Here is a 14159-nt window from a genome sequence, read left to right on the forward strand (position 1 = left end):
TGATGCCCCTTAAAGGGTTTAAGTGGGTATCAGAAGCAAGGAGATATAATGGGTAATTAACCCAAGCGTGGATGCAAAATAAACTAAGAACACTGTGATGAGAATTAGTGCCCAGGAAAGAGAGAGTTCCCCTCACCTGTCTAGTCAGCTGGTCTTCAGGAAACCTGATTAGCACATCCACTCCTACCTTTCGGATTGTAAATGATTTCCCATAGGAACTAAGAGGAGCCAGTTCTTTCCCATACTGCACTCTGCTTCTGTAAACATGCTTCCCACTTGAAACCCTGTGCACAATCATGTATTGTTTAGACTAGAAAACTGATGATACTAGATAGCCTATGTATGTTGTGAAAAACAGGTGATGGGTGCTCAGAATTTGGGCTCACTGACATAAAACAATATTTGAATTCTCCCACTCTCCAAGTGCTGTTTGCTGCATCTTGCCTGATTCCTACAAAACTGTAATTTCGTGGTGTGAAATAGTCCCTACCAAACTCATACTTGCTTTATGTGTTTTTTTTTTTTTCTCTCTTCTTATTTGTATGGGTGATGGAAAGAGAATGGATTATAATGGATCACTTAAAGCAAAGCCTTTGACTGAAACTCTATTAGGGATTATATGTGTAGAAAGAAAAAATTGATTTGCTAATATTTTATGCAAAACAGTGTACATTGGATTGATGTGCTCAAATTTTAGCAGTTTTTTGAATTATAGATATAATATGTGTGCATGTGCAAGGTGAGATTTCAGAATATGGTGAAATGTGAATTCCAGAAAATCCATCTATGTAGAATTATACCCACTGTTATGATTTTGGTCTGTTTTCAATTAGGCTTTTCTGGGCTGATATACATTGTTTTATTGTATTGTTTTATAGCACAAAAAATTTTATGCTCTGGACAGCCACAAGTGCCTTAGAAAAGAGTATTACACAAAGGAACCTGTATAACCTCCTGCTCAGAGGGTAATTTCTTTTTTTCTCTAAATGTTTTTGTGTTTCCCCCATAGCTGCAATATGCCTTCCTCTCTCAGGATGCTTGTGGAGGTGAGGATATGTAGGTGTCACAAAAGGAGAGCCTTATTTATTTTGAATTTAAAGGCACACTCCCCCCATTACCACCAGTTTGGTAACTGAAGGCCTGTGTCTTCCGCTTTGAATGCCAACTTTAGTTTTTCCTGGTGGCAGTCCAGTCCAAAGTGGCAGATAGTAACCACTGACCAAAATATAGGTAAGTTAATTCCCTGCTAGACTGATCCCCTGTTTCATGCACCTGGTAGTGTAAAAGGGAGAGCAATGCCAAGTGGGATCCAGAACTGTGCTTAGCTCTTTTCATGTTGTATCTCATTTAACTCTCTCAAGACCCACTGAGATGAGCACCTTTTTTCTTTCAATACTGGGGATTGATCCCAGGGGTGCTCTACCACTGGGATACATCCTCAGCCCTTTTAAACATTTCTGAGATAGGCTCTTGCTAAATTGCTGAGGTTGACCTCAAACTTGCACCTCCCAAGTTGCTGGGATTACAGGCATGCACCTTGCTGTCTGTTCTTTTAATGAGAAGAACTGCAGAAGTTAGAGGCTCCAAGGAGGAGAGGGCTGTTGTGACCAGCAAAGGTGGACTAGCCCATAAATGCAGCCCCTCATTCAGGGGCTTACAGCCTAGAGGCGGGGAGAGGGCCGGGAGCAGCAGCACTGTGCAGAGCTGCTCGTGGAGGCTGAGGACACTGGGCTCTGGTGGGGGACCTGTGACAGACATCGCGTGTTCACGACATTGAGGCCTATGAGGCTCCTGTGCTCAGCCTCAGCTCGCTTCCTCTGACCACACTCTGCACATCCGTGGGAGGAAATAAAACCCACGGGTTCTGTTCAGAGCCTGGCTTTGCAGAAACCTCCAGGTCAGGTCTCCAGGCTGGCAGTGCACCCCTCCTCCTGTTCTCCAGCTTCACAGGCCACAGGCTGAAGGTGTCACTTCCTCTGTGTGTGCAGGAAGCCTTGGTGGCTTGGTGGTCCCACCCAGGGTCCTGCGTTCCTCTCCGAGGGCTGCCTGCATTGCCTGGAGACTCTGCTGCACTCTCTAGGAGAGGGTGTGGCCAACACAAGGGGGAGGAACTTGGAAATCCCTTGGAGTGCTACAGCCCCTGGGACTGCGACAGGATAAGGTACAGCTGCGGTTTGGGGCGGGGGGACACAATGGTCTCCCTGTGTCAGGTTCCATGTAAGCAAGAGAGTGAGTTTGCTCCCTAGATGAGGAAGATACAGGCAGTTCTAGCCTGAGGGACTTTGGTGTGAAAATGTGAAGGACCTTGGGGGTTCGAGGAAATGCACCTGTCCCCCTTCCTGTTCCCTCATTTGTGGGGCAGCCTGGCTCAGCGGCCATTGCTGGTGTGAGTGACATGAGAGAACGTGCCCTCTGCAAGTGGAGACATTTATGATTGGGGGGGGGTCCTTATGTTCCATTTCCCCCAAGGACGCTGGGTTTGTCTGTTGGTGAAGGTTGTGCTGGATCAGCCTTAGGCTGTGACGATGGCCATGGAGGTAGGTGGCCCTGCACACTCTCCCCATGTTGGGCAGTACAGTCGGGTGAAGGAGCTGTGAGAAGGAGCTGCTCTTGCTTTTGCTCAGTGATTAGAACCTGGATATGCTCTAGACACCACATATCTGGTCCATCTTCCGGGTCTTTCTCCTGTGGCTTCATGGGTTGCCTGGGCATTGGCTGCAATGTGCATTTCCCTGTGTCTGTCACAGGAGGGCCTGGATGAGGTTCTGGTTTCAACTACTGCCCCCTCTTCCTCTTTTCCTAGTTCTCATGCAGCCCAAACCATTTTGCTGTCAACTGCTTGTCCATTCTTCCCATCCAAGGGTTGCTGAAAGCCTGGTCCTTGTCCCCAGTGCCAATCCAATAAAAAGGACACAATTTTGAGAAAAAGGAAAAAGAAGGTTATTGCTTTGCTAGCAAAGCAAAGGAGAAACACAGAGGAGTCCTGTCCCAGAAGTGTGGTTCCACCTATCAGCAGGAGCAGGGGTCTTTTAAAGAGGTGACTCAAAGGCTACACTTCCTGTGTTCTCTGTCTGGAATAGTAATTCACTTGTTAATTTGGGAGATGGTCATTTCTGAGATCTTCTGGTGCCATCCCCAAAGTCTGGATTGATTACTTGCTTCCTGTGATGGGTGTGTCCTGAAGTACAGATAACTCTGCCTAAAATGGGGAAGCAAGGTGATCCTGTTTCCCCTGAGATTAGTTAAGGGGAGAGATTGTGGAGGAGCAGGGAGAGAGGAAGCGAAAGAAACATGTCCATTTTTAAAATAAGTTGCAGTGGCAGAGCAGCAAGGGCTGTATTCAAAGCATAAAGTGGACACTGTTACACAGGTACTAACTGGACCTTAGAGATCAGAGATTATCAGGTGTGCTCAGGGTGGTATGGCCATCTTTGTCCAGTTCTGATTGTAATACTGACAGGAGGTTTCTTTAGCCTTCAGAAAGATTTGTATATTTTGCAACATGGGGTAGAAAAAAAGCAAGTTTCCTAAAAGAAATACTCTAAGAAAATGGAAGGGGTAGGTTTCTTCCCTCTTTTACCAAGAAAATTAAACTTTTATTTTGTATTTTACTGTGAATTTGCCCTTATAACATTCCATCATGAGATACTCGTTCCCTCCCTCTACTCCCTGCTTGTGGTGATTCCTGAGTCCTGGCCAAAGTCAGGTGTGTACAGAGAATTCCTCAAGTGGAACTTGTGCAAAGGGGACATCCAGGACAAGTTGCTAGTCTGAGCAATTGCTTTTGCCTACTCTTGTCCCAGTCAGTTGGGTTGAGGAATGCAGTGCGACACCTGATTATGGATGATTTAGATTAATATGCTGATGTCGACATAGGGGTCTGTACTGTTCCTGTCATATCCCCCCATCCTTGAGTACCCAGCATAAGACAAATCCTTCCAGCTGGCAGGGTTTGATCTCTATGACTTATCATTCGCATCACCTGATGGAATAGCTGGCAGGAGCCAAGCATGGTGGCATGTGCTTATAATCCCAGCAACATCAGGAAGCTGAGGCAGAAGGATCATGAGTTCAAAGCCAGCCTCAGCAACTTAGCAAGGCCCTAAGCAACTAAATAAGACTCTGTCTCTAAATAAAACATTAAAACAAAGGGCTGGGGATGTAGCTCAGTGGTAAAGCTCCCTGGGCTCAATCCCTGGTACCAACGAAGAAAAAAATAGTTGGCAGGATGTCAGGAATTGGGTTCTTTGTTAAGGAAATTTAGTGCATGGTGCTATTAGAGAAGGTGGGAAGAATATGAAAAATGTGTGTAACTGCTATCCAATTTGAATCATCTCCTACAGATCCCTCTGGATTTGCATATGACCCTCCAGCCCATGGTGCTGAGGACAATAATACAGTGTGTATGTTGCTCACTGCTGCTGGGCTGCCCACTGGACACCTGTATTTGGGTTAATATTCTGAGTTTCTCTTGCCTATTTTCATTCACATGCAGACCTGTTTACTGCTTCCAGTCTTTTTGAAAAAACAACCATGGAGTGTGTCCAGTGACGACCAAGGGAATTCCTGGATTTTCTCAATCTCCCCATCAGTCAGAGTTGCCTGACACAGTGTTGGAAAGGCTGTAGTAGGTTTTCCTGAGCTATGCTCATTTCTGTCTTTAAAATATGTTTGTCATCCTCCTGTAAGGGGCCAGAGGTGATCTGTGAAAATGGTTTGCTACTCTCTTGACCCAGAAAACCCCACAAAATCACGCAAATCGAGAGGTTCAAATCTTCTTGTTCACTGTAAGAATACCCGTGAAACTGTGCCAAACTTGAAGGGTATGCATATCCGAAAAGCCACCAAATACCTGAAAGATGTCACTTTAAAGAAGCAATGTAAAAAAAAAATTAAAAATAGAAGAAAATAAAAAAAAGAAGCAATGTGTGCCATTGCAGTATTACAATGGTGGAGTTGGGAGGTGTGCCCAAGCCAAAGAGTGGGGCTAGACATAGGGACAGTGCCACAAAAGAGTGCTGAATTTTTGCTGCACATGCTTAAAAATGCAGAGGGAATGATGAATTTTAGGGTGCAGGCGTAGATTCTCTGGTTGTTGAACATATGCAGGTGAATGAAGTACCCAAGATGCACCACCGTACCTACAGAGCTCAGGGTCAGATTAACCCATGCATGACTTCCCCCTGCCAAAATGGCATGATCCTCACTGCAAAGGAACAAGCTGTTCCTAAACCAGAAGAGGAGGTTGCCCAGAAGAAACTGAAGAAACAAAAACTTATGGCATGGGAATAAATTCAGCATCAAATAAATGCAAATAAAAGTTTAGAAAAACAGGTTTGTCACTTTGTTTCTTTCATTTTGTAAAATATTTGTATTCTTCCAATAAAATGTTTGAGAAACTCCCGCCTGTAGATTTTTATTATTCACAATACATGATCAAGAAGGCTGTGTCTCTGCCACATGCATGAACCAGGGCAGAGCTCTAAACTACTCAATCTGGTGCATTGAGGACAGGGGTTTAGGGGCAGAGGTGTGAAATTTCCTGGCCGTGTAGAAGTTTTCTCCTTTATTTATGGAAGTGCTCCGCCAAAGGTAGTAAATAATAAATACCTCCTTATGAGAAATGACCCTTCTTGTTCACTTCTTAAAAGCCACAAATACAAACTGGGTGCAGTGGCACACGTCTATAATCCCAGTGGCTCAGGTAGGAGCATCACAAATTCAGAGCCAGCCTCAGCAATTTAGTGAGGCTTTAGGCAACTTAGACTAACTCAAAATAAAAAACAAAAAGGGCTGGGGATGTGGCTCAGTGGTGAATCACCCTTGGGTTCAATCCCTGGTACCAAAAAAAAAAAAATCTTAGGACACCTGCTTTACATTCTTGGTCCTTTGCATCTGAGGCGTCTTTCATCATACCATACCAGTAGATCTTATAAAGTCTTTGTAATAGTAGAATTTCATTAAATGGGTAGAAGGGTTGGGTTTTCATTTGGCATTGATTTTTCTTTAAATATATCAGTACAGTTTCCACTGCTTGTATACAATTTCCATCTAACTGAAATTACCTGTTCTCTGTGCAGCTTACCTTGGTTTAAACATTTCATCAAATAGCCTTATCATTGTGGTCATTGAAATCCATCCCCACAGAAAAGGAAATGAGACTATGGCAGTCTGTCCTGCCTGTAGAAGTGTTACTCTGTGTGTCTGCACATGGGTCTGTCCATGTGATTTCAGAGAGATCTTGGCAGCAGGTGTCATCAACTATATTCTTGCCACTCAGTATGTAGAGGGGCCTGAGCTACCATGCCTCTTCCCTGCTTTGCTGAGAAGTTCACCAGTGTGCAGACTTCAAATCACTTCTCTTTTTCTCCATTTGTATCTAGAACTTTATTTATATGACTTTTATTATCCTCTCTTGTGTTTCAGAATGAGTCTCACATTAGGCTGTGAGCCTCTCCTGACCAACTCTGCTCACCCATGTCTCCAGCCAGTATAGTGTCCCCAAAACATGTGCCCCTCTCCTAAGAAATTCTCTGAAATGCTGTTCTGGGCTGTGAGGAGTTTTGAAGGGACAGAAGGGTTAGAGAATAGATGGCCAGTGACACTGGGTTCTTACCATTAACCAGAAACCCAGCACCATCCAGTGGCAGGCATACATGGTCTTCTTAAGCTTATGATGGGTAGCCAGTAATGGACCTTAGTTATACTTCAGATGAGGTTTGCCATACCTAGTTGTATTGGCCCCCAGATAATGGGGGACATTGGCCAAATGTATGGCATCTTCCCTATGCAAGGGGATGTGTGAATTAAGGTGACCATAGTCTCAGAAAACCAGGGATGCACTGAGACTAGAACTGTTGCTGCTGGAGGTTCTCTGAGCTATTACCATCCACGGGTGGCAGATTATATAGGGCTGGTTCACTTTACCACTCTAACACCCCCAAAGAGACTGCATGACAATGAGAGGTATACAATCTGGTAGAGAGGGACAAGTCCAGGAGAAAAGACATGATAAGAGTGACAAGGTGTATTTAACACTCTCAAGACGGAAGTAGGAGCTACTGGGCAAGAACCTCTTAGGCAAGAACTTCTTAGGTTCGTACATGTATTAGCAGCATAAAAGCAAACTATTAACCTCAGCAAAATCACAAACTCATCAAGTCCCCTCTGTAATGGTTGTAATAGCTCCTTTACTGCCTCTGACAGGCCCTGTGCTAAGCAGCAGTCTGTATTCTTCCTTCACACTCATGGTAATCTGGACAGCCAGGTCCCACATGTATGTCTCAGAGAAGCCAAGTCACTTGCTTAAGGACATGCTGTCAATGAGTTACACAGGCAAGATTAGAAGCAAGATAGCCTGTGTGCTCTTAAGCCCATGGCATCTTAGAATGGCATGAACTTTCCTTGAATGTGGAGGATGGTGAACAGATATTCATTAAAGGAAATTTGAAATAGAGATATTAGGAAAAGTGGGTTGGGGATGTAGCTCAGTTGGTAGAGTGCTTGCCTCACATGCACAAGGCCCTGGGTTCAATCCGCAGCACCGCAAAAAAAAAAAAAAAAAAGAGAGATTAGGAAAAAATTGGCATTTTCCTTGCCATATAAATCAAAAACACCTTTTTTTACATTTCAATTGCTATCTAGTATCTCTCTATATATATGTGTGTGGGTGTGTGTGTGTGTGTGTGCATGTATACATATATATATATAAACTATTATGTATGCAATTTATTTTCCATTGGTTTCACTCAATTTATTAAAAAAAACTTTTAAAAAAGGAAAAATATTTTGTCATTTTTTTTGTGACCTCTATATTTTCATTTGTTTTTAAAAGCAACTGTGCTCTCTCTGATTATAAAAGTGTTCTCTCTCTTACTGCAAAGAACTTGTCAATTCATAATAGCATGAGGGGAAGAATAACAAGTGAAATACAACCGTTACTCATCCAGAAAGAACAACTTTCATTTTTCCTTTTGGTTGTAAGTACACAGTAAGCAGAGGAAGAGGAAGCAGTTATCCCAACTGGGGCTCGGAACATCTGTAGAAAGGTGTTTAATGGACCTGTTCTTCCATTGGAGAACTTTCCTTCCCCTTCCAGCTGTGTGCTTCTTCTGTCTCCTGGTTTCTGCCTAAGACAGACAGACTCAGAATTGTCACCAAGGTCTGGGGTAGAGTGAACTTTAGGCAGCTGGGGCAGCCCAAGGTTGTTCTCCCTCAACGTTCTGTGTTAGAGGATGGAGGATGGAAGCAAAGAAAAATGCCCCTTAAAATGCCCCTTTTGTCTTCATCTGAGCCCCGTTTCAGGTCAGTGGGTATGGGTATGATTTTGCCGGAGACATTTACTTTTTTTTGGTACTGGGAATTGAACCCAGGGTACTTAACCACTGGGCCACATCCCCAGCCCCTTTTTTATATTTATTTAGAGACAGAGTTGCTTGAGGCCTCACTAAGTTGCCGAGGCTGGCTTTGAACTCAGGACCCTCCTGCTTCAGCCTCCTGAGCCACTAGGAGTACAGGCGTACACGCCTGGCGGCATTTGCTTTTAGTCTTTTACCAATGCTATAGAATTGTGTTGCCACTCTGATCTTTACATTCCCACGTGGAACCAGGAGTGCTTTCTCCACAGTCATGTTCAGGGCAGGGTGGGCTGTGGGTGTGGTGACGAGGCACCTGGATGCTAGGAAAAATAATAGGAAAATCCTAAATATTAGCAAATATAATCCAGAGCAGCATAAGGATCCATGTGCAGTTAATGTAAGAAGAGTTGACCGTTGCAAAGTCTGTTGACATGCTATATCAAGAGACCAAAAGACAATAATCATAGTTATCTTCATAGATGTGGATGGGAGACATAAAAATAAGAGGTTTTGTGCTATTTTGCCAGAGGCCTTTGCTTTTAGTCTTTTACCAAAATAGAATTGCCATTGTGATCATTACATTACTTTCTCTAATATTATAATCACATGTATGCACATAATATACCATTTATTTAGGACAATTCGTTTCAATGGCCTTCACTTCAGTTTCTTTCATAAATCACAAGTTTTATGATAATGCTACAGGTCAGCCCCCCTAGATGACCACCAAAGATGACAGGTCTCATATTATTCCATTTTTGTTGTTGTTGTTGTTTTGTTTTGTTTTTGTACTGGGGATCGAACCCGGGGGCACTTAACCACTGAGCCACATCTCCAGCCCTATTTTTATATTTTATTTAGAGACAGGGTCTCACTTAGTTGTTTAGGGTCTCTCTAAGTTGCTAAGGTGGGCCGTGAACTCGTGATCCTCCTGGCTCAGCCTCCAGAGCTACTGGAATTACAGGTGTGAGCCTCCGTGCCTCCCTGTTCCAATTTTTTTGAAAAAAATAGAAAATATAGAATAAAATACATAATTGAATAATGGATTTAGAGTTAGGATTTTAAGGAGAACTCTTAAGTTTACGAACATGTAAAGGAAGCTTAGTTTCATTGTTTTTTTCAATTTACCTTTTATTTTATTATTATTATTTATTTATTTATTTATTTTTTTTTTTGCAGTACTGGGGAAGGAACCCAGGCAGGGCCTTGAGCATGTTAGGCAAGTGCTCTTTCACTGAGCTACATCTCCGGGCCCTGTTTACTTTTAAAATAAATATAACAATTTAGTAATCATGAAGGATTTGTTATTGAGTAATTTTTTAATCTCCCCAATCTGCTCCTCCTCTGTCTTCTCCATCTTGGTGGATGACAACTCTTTTTTTCTTATTGCTCTAGCCAAATACCTTGCTGTCCTTTTTGAATCCTGTTTCTTTTGTGCCCCTTACTAACTCCATCATCAAATTCTCAACTGTACCTTCAACATACAACCAGAATCTGACCACTTCCTTGCAGCTCCTCTGTTAGCACTCTTACTAGCCTTATCCAAACCACCTTTGCTACTCTCCTGGATTATTCATTTATTTATTTACTTATATTATGATGGGGTCTGACTCTATTGCCCAGGCTGGTCTCAAACTTGAGGACTCAAGTAATTTTCTTGCCTTAGTCTCCCTGGTAGCTGGGATGATAGCCTCCTCTAACTAGTCTCTCTAATTCTTCACTTGCTGTAGGACAGTTAGTTCTTATACATATCTTTTATTAAACGTATGTACATATTTGTTTTGGTTAAAGAACTTATAATTACAATTCCTAGATCACAAGGGATGCTTATGTTTAGCTTTAGTAGATAGTACCAAATAGATTCCCCATTTGCTTGAGTCAATTCTTACTCCTCTGAGTAGTGCAACTTCATAGCAATGACAAGGGTAGTAGCTGTGTATAGATTCACCAGATGCCAGCTCACATTATGAAATTAAAAATTAAGTCTCAGCTGGGTGTGATGGGCTGACAGATCTGGCTCCATGAGAATGTTATGGGCCAGAGTCTAAGGGAAATGACTAAACCAGACTCCATTTTGCTCTGAGACTCCATGTTATGTAGGAAATAAACTTCTCCCATGGGAATACACTGCCTCTGTGCCCATCCTCAGTTACTTGGTGTGACATGTTTAATGATATACAATGGCAACTCCTATGTAGTAAAGAATTGCTCTCCTTTGACCTCTATTGCTCCTAAACAATGTACCATGTAAACGGTAATTGTGTGGATGTTAGCAACCATTCTTTAGTTTGTACCTAGGTAAGGGTCATTTTGACCCACTTCCCCCTCTGTCGATGATCTCATGTTAGTTTGTAATTTTGAATCATAGCAACAGACACTTACGATTGATGTGATTTTTGGTATAAGAACCCCTACAACCCTGTGGTCAGGGCTGTTCTCCCAATAGCCATTTTTGGGGGCATTGTGTGAGACAGTCAGCCGGCTAGCTTAATAAAGACTCTCAAATTTGGACTTCTCAGTGGTGATTGGTCTGTTCTTAAGTTGCGCCCCATAACACTGGGAATGGTGGCTCATGCCTGTAATCCCACCAGCTCAGGAGGCTTGAGACAGGAGGATCACAAGTTCGAGACTAGCCTGAGCAAGCAAGTGGAGCCCTGTACAACTCAGTGAGACCCTGTCTCAAAATGAGAAATAAAAAGGTATGGGGATGTGGCTTAGTGGTTAAACACCCCAGGGCTCAATTCCTGGTCCCTGCCCCCCGCAAAAAAAATTTAAGTCTAAACCAGGTGTGGTGGTGCATACCAGTAATTCCCTTAATTTGGGAGGCTGAGGCAGGAAGACAGCAAGTTCTAGGCTAGCCTCAGCAACTAAGCGAGACTGTCTCAAAATGAAAAATAAAAAGGGCTGGGCATATAATTCAGTGGCAAAGCAACCCAAGATTTAATACCCAGAACAAAAAAAAAAAAAAAAAAAAAAAAAAAAAAAACCTCACAATGTATGAATATAAGCATGCTACAAATGGACCAAAATTTTATAAAATATGTCTTTAGGGCTGGGGGTGCAGCTTAGTGGTAAACTATTTCCCTGACATGTGAAAGAATCTGGGTTCCATCCCCAGCACTTAAAAAATAGAAAGAATATATACATATATTTCAATATCATGTATATATATATATATATATATATATATATATATATATATATACCCAGAGCTAGATATAGAAAGATAAACCAAAACATTAACAATAATTTTATAGGGAATTATATCAAAATATCTGAGGCTGGGTCTAATCCAACTTCCTCAGTTTATAGATAAAGAAACAAACTAGCAGATAGAAGGCTAGAACCTGGTATTGGCCTGGTAGAGTCTGAAATTCCCCAATATTCTAGGATTCTAAAGAAGAGCAGTAGGGACTAGAGAAAAGTTCCTTGAAACGCCTGGGGTTTCTTTGGTTTTTTGTTTGTTTGTTTTGAGGGGGTTTTGTGGTGGTGGTGGTTTTTGTTTGTTTGTTTGTTTTTGCCTCTGTGTTACTGAGGATGGATTGAACCCAGTGAGACACAGGCTAGACAAGTACTCTACCCTGAGCCCCAGCCCCAGCCCCAAATCAGTGCCTTTCAAAAGGCATCTCTCCAAAGGCCCCTTCACCAAGTGTATTTATAAAGCATTCATTCTCAAAGAAGACATCATCTGAGGGGGGACAGTTGTCTCAGGCTGACAAAGTATATACTTAGGAGGTGCTGCCGTGGACACAACTGTTGGCTTCTTAGCCATGGTAAGTTCCATAGGAAACACCATGCTTTCAGGGTGACAGTAATAATTTGATTATTGTACTTTAATGCTCAAATTCATCCAATAACTTTTCAATTTTTCTGCTTGTTCAGGAAAAGACTGAAACCAAGGAACAGACTGCCATCTAGCCGTCGTTTGTATCACAGGGAACAGGTTTCAAACATTTGTTCTGTTCTTATCTGGGCAAGTCATTTCTCTTAGTTGGATCTCAAATTTCTCACCTGTAAAAGGAAGGTGTTTCCTAGATCGGTAGTTCCCAAACTCAGCTCCACAAAACACAGATATCTTTAGTGGTTTATAATTACAATTGTTGCATTTTGTACACCTGTGGTCACAGCTACTCAGGAGGCTGAGACAGGAGGATCACCTGAGACCAGGAGTTAGAGAGCAGCCTAGGCAAAACACTGAGGTCCTGGACCCTGAAAAAAATTTGCTAGGGGTGTGGCTCAGTGGTAGTGTGCTTGCCTAGCATGCTAGAGAGTCTGGGTTCCATCCCCAGCATTACAAAAAGAAAGAAAAAAAGAAAAAAAAGTCTGCGTAATTACAATTGCTCCTTAGAATGATCCAAGATCCCTGAAAATGTATATGCTTCACCATAGATATTATGATTCAGAAAGTATCACAGCTTTACACATATACAAAAACTAATCACCAGCTACTTCTTTTTGGGGGGGAGAGTACAACTTTTCATTTCTATGGTTGTGCACAATGTAGATTCACACCATTCATGTAATCATACATGTACCCTAATATAGTCTGTCTCAGTCTACTATCTTTCCTTCTCCCACCCCTCCCGCCCCATCTTCCTCTACACCATCCAAAGTTCCTTCATTCTTCTTTTCTCCCTGCCACCCCCCATTGTTATATATTGTCATGCACTTATCAGAGAAAACATTCAGCATTTGGTTTTTTGGGATTGGCCTATTTCACTTAGCATGATATTCTCCAACTTCCTTCATTTACCAGCAAATACCATGATTTTATTCTTCTTTATGGCTGAGTAATATTTCATTGTGTATATATACCGCAGTTTCTTTATCCACTTATCAGTTGAAGGGCATCTAGGTTGGTTCCCCAATCTAGCTATTGTGAATTGAGCTGCCATAAACATTGATGTGACTGCATCAACTGTAGTATGCTGATTTTAGGTCCTTTCCCCAGCTACTTCTTAACCACTCCTCAGGTAAAGAATCTGCGATGTAGGTGTTAATAGGTGGTCCTTTGACAAAGGTAACCAGGTTTCTTCGCTCCAGGGCTTCTAGAAGCCTTTGATATTCTAATGTGCACTGCAGATCTAGGTATTCATATTAGGTGCCATTTTCAAAGGTGTTTGAGTATGGAACCAATACTTGCTAACAGTTCAGTAACACTAATGTCCCTCGGATCACACTCAGCAATACTCTAGACTAGGAGCTAGTGAAGGCCACTATGAGCCAACATTTTCTTCAGCTGAATCATTATTCACAATATTAAGAGAATTAATATTGGGAAAACAGCATATACCAACCTCATAAAGGTGTATTTTTCAAAGTGTTCTTAGCATTACCAATGAAAGATATTCCCAAAGAACAAAATATTACTGCAATCCCCCACCTTTTGGAGGTCTGTCCACTTTTCTTTTTATTATTAACCCTGGAACCTGCTCAGAATGCCACTCTATCAAATTCTCATTTCTAACCCAGGAGATGCCAAGACCTGCTGTATGTATCATAACAAAGCAAGGATCTTTGATCCCTTACTGTGGTTCAAAGCCCTCATCCTGCATCTGAACTTCACACCACATTCCAGATGTGGACTACATAGACATCTTTTTTTTTTTTTTTTTTTTTTTTTTTTTTTTTTTTTGTACCAGGGTTTGCTGAGGCTGGCTTTCAACTCTCTGATCCTCATGTCTTGGCCTCCCGAGCTTCTGGGATTACAGGCATGTGTCACTGCACCCAGCCTCACACGTTTAACTCCTTACTCTCCTAGAGGCAGACCAGAGACACCCTTTTATTGCCATTCCTCTTAGG

General features: G+C 42.3%; 1 pseudogene across 1 annotated transcript; it reads left to right on the forward strand.

Annotated features, from left to right (window-relative positions):
* Nucleotides 1-4711: 4711 nt before the first annotated feature.
* Nucleotides 4712-5292, forward strand: LOC306651185 (large ribosomal subunit protein uL22-like; annotated as a pseudogene). The gene is made up of 2 exons: nt 4712-4875; nt 4919-5292. The product of its transcript is annotated as a large ribosomal subunit protein uL22-like (transcript).
* Nucleotides 5293-14159: the final 8867 nt, after the last annotated feature.

This window comes from Sciurus vulgaris (genome assembly GCF_902686455.1).
Source record: "Sciurus vulgaris genome assembly, chromosome: X".
Taxonomy (NCBI): Eukaryota; Metazoa; Chordata; class Mammalia; order Rodentia; family Sciuridae; genus Sciurus; species Sciurus vulgaris.